The following is a 7,230-nucleotide window of genomic DNA, read 5'->3' as shown; positions in this document are numbered from 1 at the left end:
AGATGTAGTCTCCCTCCAGGTGAACTCTGTCTTTGCAAAAGACAATAACATTAGGTTGTTATATTTGCCCCATGTTCAGAACCAGTTATTAAATCTTTGGACAGGGACAAATACTATAAACAATACATAATCAGATTGAAATCATGTTTGTTGAGTAAACTTAGATGTAGAGGGTCAATGGAACGTATGGCAGATAATATCATACTTGCATTGTATTTGTCCCCACCTCAGTTCTTTTCTTTCCATAGATAAGTGTTTGGGAGCAGGTCATGTCTATTAGAAGTACAAAGGAGGTTGGCTCCAGAAGAAGGAAGGAATCTGCTTGCCCGGACTTATAGAGAAGTTGGGAGGGAGCAAGGGACACCCAAATCGGAAGTGTGTCATAAGAAATTAGAAGAACTTGGCTGGGCATGGTGGTGTACCCCTGTAATCCCAGCAGCTCAGGAGGCTAAGGCAGGAAGATCACAAGTTCAAGGCTAGTCTCAGCAACCTAGCGGAGCCCTAAACAACTCAGGGAGACCCTGTTTGTAAATGACTAAAATGAGTTGAGAATGTGGCTCAGTAGTTAAGCAGCCCTGGGAACAATCCCCAGTACCAAAAAAAGAAAATAAACAAACAAACTAGAAGGACTTGGGTTAAAGATGCTAATCAACTGATTTTAAAATAGAGAAACTATCCTGGATTATTGGGTGAGTCTGATATAGCCACAAGTGTTCTTTAAAATAGAAAAAGGTGCCAGGCACAGTGGCACATGCCTGTAATCCCAGTAGCTCGGGAGACTGAGGCAGGAGGATCAGAGTTCAAAGTCACCCTCAGCAACTTAGAGAGACCCTGTCTCAAAACAAAAAATAAAAAGGCTGGGGATGTGACTCAGTGGCTAAGCACCCCTATGATCAATGCCTAGTACCAAATAAATAAATAAACAAAATAGCAAAAGGAGCCAGGCATGGTGGCACATGCCTGTAATTCCAGGGATTTAGGAGGCTGAGGCAGGAGGGCAGTAAATTCAAGGTTAGCCTTGGCAACTTAGCAAGAGCCTATCTCAAAATAAAAAAATTTTAAAAATAAAATAAAAAGGGTTGGAGATGCCACTCAGTGGTAGAGCACCCCCGGGTTCCAAGCCAGTACTGAAGAGGAGGAGGAGGAGGAGGGAGAAGAGGAGGAGAAAAGAAAATGTAAGAAGGAGGCAGAAGTGCCAAGAGAGTGTTGGAAATCCACATAGCTGAGGGAAGAGTGTGTGCAAGCCTGGTCATCACCCCAGGCAAATCAAGCAGTCCCTACAAAACCTGGAAAAACAGCCGGGTGGTTCCTAATCACCTCCTGGGATTTTTGTCTCAGGCTTCCTCACCTACGTGTGTATGAAGAGTGCTCTGCAGAGCTGCATGATTGGGTCTGTATTACTGTTTGGAGGCTGCCTGTTAACACAGTGTCTTCTCCCATTTCTCATTTAACCCTATTAAAATCCAACTAATTTCTGTCCCCGAAAGAAAACTTGTAGTTAATGGGCTCCTGGAAGAAGATCTGCAAGGTCTTCAGGCTGAATGAGTCCTAGGAAGTCAACTCCCCTGGTGGGCTTCCAACAGGAGGCTCTTCCTCTGACTAGCCTGATTTCCCATAGTTATAGGACAGAGGGAACTTCTTCTAGTCCATGTAAAGTGGCATAGCTACTGTAGAAAAAGAGTTTGTTAGTTCCTCAAAAGGATAAACATAGAATTACCATATGACCCAGCAATTCCACTCCTAGGTATCTACGCCAAATAATTAAAAACAGACAATTAGCCAGGTGCCATGGTACACATCTGTAATCCCAGAGGCTCAGGAGATTTGAGACAGGAGAATTACAAATTGGAGGCCAGCCTCAACCATCAGCTGGCTCCTCTTCGGCTGTGGCTCTCAACACTCAACAATTTAGTAAGGCCTTCAGCAACTTAATGAGGCCCTCTCTCAAAGTAAAAAAATGGCTGGGGATGTGGTTCAGTGATAAAGCACCCCTGGGTTCAATCTATTGTACCAAAAAAATTAAAAATTAAACAGTCAAACAAAACCTTAAACATTAAATATTAATAGCGGTATTATTTACAACAGCCAAAAGGTGAAAACAACCTAAATGTCCCTCAACAAATGAATGGATGAATGAACACATTGTGGAGTATCCATACAACGGAATATTATTCAGCCACAAAGAAGAGTGAAGTACTGATATACACTATGAATTTTAAAAACATTCCACTAAGTGAAAGAAGCCAGATAAATAAAGGTCACGTATAATATAATTCCATCTATATGAAAATGTCTAGAATAGGTAAACCCATAGAAACAGAAAGCAGATTAGCAGGGACCAGAGGGAAGTGGAGAATGGAGAGTGACTGCTAATGGGGTGATGAAAAGGTTCTGGAACTAGATGGTGGTGACAGTTTTACAACATTGTGAATGTACTTAACTACCACTGAATTGTACATTTTCTTATTTGTTTATTTATTTCTATGGCATTGTGGATTGAATCTAAGACCTCAAGCAAGTGAGGCAAGTGCTTTACTACTAAACTACATCCCCTACATCCCTAGTCCTTGAATTGTACTCTTTAAAATCATTACAATGACAAATTTCATATTATGTGTTATGGGTATTTTAGCACAATAAAAAGAATGAAGAAAAAGAACAAAGTCATCTTTATGCACAGTGTGTTTGTCCATCCTGTCCACAAGAATACCAAGACCTTGCCAAATGCTTTGCAGAAATCTCTGTAACACTATTTGTACCATCTTACTTTGATCAATCAGCCTAACACCATTACTGAAGGTACAGATAAAAGGAAGTCTAATGGCACCATGTGCTGTTCTTTGTGATCCCACTGTCCCAGCTCCTACAACTCACTAATTTCCTGTGTGGGTGCTTGTAAATCATTCTTTGAATATTGCAATCCCTTACCTGGAATAACATCAAGTATATTCGACTGTTATTTTTGGTATCACCTTCTTTTTCTGAATCAGAATTCCCTCCTCCCTTCCTCCACATTTCTCCTATTTTCCAACCATATGCATTTGGGGGCTCCTTTGTAATTTTTCTCTGATTGCTTATCATAGTCTCCTGGGCCCAAAGCCATCCTCACAGCCACTAGGTGCTGCATCTCTCATCTGTGCCTTCTTTTTTTCTGATCTCACCTCCCACCACTCTCCTCTTTGCTCTTCGCCAGCCCCAGTAGTTTCTTTCCAATTCCTTATTTCAAAACTGCCAGGCTTCCTCCCACTAAGCTCTCAGGACTGAGTACCCTCTGTTCCCTCTATGTGGAAAGCTTATGGCCCACACTTTAGCCCTTACTTTTTCATGTCTGTGCTCAAATGTCACTTTGCTCAAATATCACAGGCTTTCCCTGGCCACTCTATCCAAACTAGAAACCCCTGTGGTCCCTCTCTGCCATTGCTCTGTTTATCACCTTCTGACCTATTGGTTTGCTTATCATTTGTTTCCCAATGTTATTCCCCTCCTCTCACGCCTTGACACTTCTCACATATTTATGTGTTTATTTTTGATTGCCTGGCTTCTCTGGCATGTTACAGGTGCTCAGTAGTTATTTTTGTCATAAATCAAGCTTGGGCTTCATCCAGTCAACCAACTAAGACTTACTGAGCAAACTTTATATTCTAGGCATTGTGTTAGGTCTCTGAGATGAAGGAAATGAAAAGACATGGTCCCTACTTGTAAAGATCCTCTGGACTAGCAGGAACAGACAGATGACTCTTTGTCATTAGAGGGGCCATGATGTAGGGAATATCAAGGAGGTCTCACTGAAGAGTTGAAAGTCCTACGATGTTCTAAAGGCAACAAAAGGTTACCACAGGTCTTCAAATTCACTGAGGCATGAGAGAACATAGCTCAATCAGAGAGCTTCTGTATTCACAGAAGGGGAGGTAGCACTGATCTCCTGATTACTTGTCCATCTGCTTATCTGTTTGTCCCTCACTCTCTTTCTCCTTACCTCTTGGACTTATCATCTAACCAGCAAGCCCCAAGAACTCGACCCTGAAGGGCCACCACTTGGAGTTTGACACCTACTGGCGGTGGAACATGTGATCAAAGGGATGGAAATGGGAAAAAACGAAGCAGGGAGCCCAGCAGTTATACTAGTTGAACAAAGACCTCATTATTCCTGGTTGCAGATGGCTACCGTACTTAAGAAGGCTGCCAACTCAGATTAAAATCAATCAAGAATGTAGAATCTGGGTCTTAGGTTCAACAGACAGAACTACTGGAGAGGGAGTAGTTGCTATACAAAAGCCTCCCTGTTTCAGCGTAGGTTGGAGCAGGGCAATGTTCAGGGAAAGGCTGGTTAACCAACCCAGCATGTAATTGACTCTGTTCTTTTCTCTGTTCTACTAATGATTCATTAAGCAGAGTGTACCGCTCACTGCGATCCAGACTCATGACTTCAAATCAAACAGAGAAGACCAATTTCTGCAAAGTGTAGGAAGGAAACAGTCAGTGCCTTTGGCTTGGTTTGGGCAGGCTACAGAGGAGGAACCCTGCAATTGCTTTTCTTTGGGAACAGTATTTTTTTGAAAACTATAGCTTCAGACCTAGATAGAACACAGGTAGTAAAAGCTGCCTAGGCTACTGATAAATACATGCCTTAGACTTGGCTACCATATGCCAATTTTTAAAAACAAATCTATAAATAATTATGAAGTTAAGGCATTTTAGCTGAACTAAGGTTAGAGAAATAAATTGATGATTGGCACCAAACATTTAAAATATAAATATCAGTGTTAAGAAATTAAACTTGATCTAATACTTCAAGGAGAGCTGAGAATTGTTGGGAAGTTACTGTGTACAGAGTTAATAATGGTATTCACCACATATTAAACATATGATAGGTCCTCGATATCCTTTATTTCATCTTCAAAATAACTTTCTGAAATATATATTATGAACCTTATTTAACAGATGAGGAAATGGAGGTCCTGAGACCTGAAGCATGCTAAGGTATATGAAAAAGTCAACATTTAAAGCCTGAGTCGGCCTGGCTTGGAGGGTACACTGTTTTGTATGGTGTCCCAAAAAGCTCATTCAGGTTTAGTGGCAAACACCAAGTACCTTCCAGAGCAAAGACTGTGGGCTGAGGGTATAGCTCAGGAGTAGAGCTCTTGCCTAGCATGTACCAGGTCCTGGGCTCCATCCCCAGCACTGCAAAAGTCTTGTCAGAGAAAAAACAAATGAGGAAAGTATTTGAACTTGCTTCAAATTTGCAATGACGGGAATCACCATGAGGAGTTAAGCTTCCTTAGTGATTGTGAAAAGGCATGATTCTTGGCTCTTAAAGAGGAGATATCCAGAGTGCTAAGAAAGCCACTGAAGGAAAGACTTTTAAGAGGAAGAATACCATTTCAATTTGAAGTTAAACCAGGAATATAAATAAAATATAAAGTAAGAAGGCATCTTCCTGAGAAACATGGAGAGACCTAAAAAAATAAAATAAAATAAAATAAAAAGTCCCTTCTTTGAGAACTTTCTTAGGAAAATTCTTGACATTGTCCTATTGGCCTTCAAGCCCATTATGCCTATTTCTCAACTTTTGACATATAATTCATGAAACACTTCACTTCTGTTTAGAGAAACACATATGTGTGCACACGCTCATGTGCACACACATACACATACACTCATACCCAATATCCCAAAACAATAGTGCGGATTTGAAGTGGGCTTCAAGGATCCCCGAACTGAAAGTCTTCTTATGGTTTTGACTGGCCAGCCCTACCTTGAACATCTTCAACAACTGGGAATTCATCTACTCCTCTTCCAGACTACTAATGATTACATAGTGCTTATTTATATTTTATCTGAAATGTACCACCCTGTAATGTTCATTCATTGATCCTTGTATACTTCTTGGAATTGAACAGAATCCTGTATTTTTGTTTTGATTGGGGGGGGGGTACCAGGAATTGAACTCAGGGGCACTTGACCACTGAGTCACATCCCCAGCCCTATTTTGTATTTTATTTAGAGACAGGGTCTCACTGAGTTGCTTAGCACCTTGCTTTTGCTGAGGCTGGTTTTGAACTTGCAATCCTCCTGCCTCAGCCTCCCCAGCCTCTGGGATTACAGGCATGCGCCACCATGCCCGGCTATCCTATCTCTTTAAATGCTGTAAAATACCCCAGCCTTTTGCCCCTAAGAATTGTATTTCCTAAGCAAACCATCCTCACTGATCTTGGCTATTGCTCTGATGCCATGATTTATAATACTCTATGATATGACTCTTAGGAAGAACTTGAAGTTGATCTGTGTCCTCATGAAATATGTTTCCCAGAATTGAAGATAATAAATAAAAATGGTGATATTCATTATCAAAGCATGAAGCAGTCAGAATACTGTATTTATATTTAAATAGCCTAGGAATCCTTTGGTTTGGGTCCCCCTCCCCTTGGTTTTGCAGCCTCATCGTGTTCTTTGTTGTTAGTGAATTCAGACCACTAATGTCCTCAAGTCTTTTTTCCCCACATGCTGCTATTTAGCAAGTTCTCCCTGCATCCTTAACTTTGGTCCCAAGAATAGAGCACTAAAACTTGTCCTATTTAAATTTTATTTTAATAGACATACAATTTATGCATTTTTATCCTATGTTATTCCAAACAACACGAGGTGGCTGATACATCATCCCTGGGCCAATGCCAGTTTGGATCTTGTCTAGTGATCTAATTCATTCACACTCCCTCCTAGGCTCTTGTTCTTCATATATTGTTAACCAGGTTCACACAGTCCACACCTAGGTTACTTAAAAAGGCATTGAAAAATACCATGCTAGGAGAATAGCCCTGTTCCAGATTGTTGACAAAATTTGCCCGCTTTGACAAGAAAGACCCATTAATCAGCATTTGATTTTATCATCTATCCAGTTTCTCTACCTTTTCTACAAGGATGACATGAAACACTTTAAAAAATTCCTTAAGAGAATATAGAAACTCTATGTCTGTGGGATCCCTTTGGGGTGCCAATATAAGGAACATATCACAATAGAAAAAAAGACCAATTTATCATGTTCTTTTCTTAGTAAATTCATGTTGCTTTTTAAAGGATCTCCTCTTCTTTCTCTGGAAGTTTTTAAACCACCCATTTTTTTTTTTCTTTTGGTACTGGGGATTGAACCCAGGGGTGCTGAGCCACATCCCCAGCCCATTTTTTATGTTTTATTTAAGACAGGGTCTCACTAAGTTGCTTAGGACCTCACTA

The sequence above is a fragment of the Marmota flaviventris genome, chromosome X, assembly GCF_047511675.1.
Source record: "Marmota flaviventris isolate mMarFla1 chromosome X, mMarFla1.hap1, whole genome shotgun sequence".
Taxonomy (NCBI): domain Eukaryota; kingdom Metazoa; phylum Chordata; class Mammalia; order Rodentia; family Sciuridae; genus Marmota; species Marmota flaviventris.
This window is presented reverse-complemented; position numbering follows the sequence as displayed.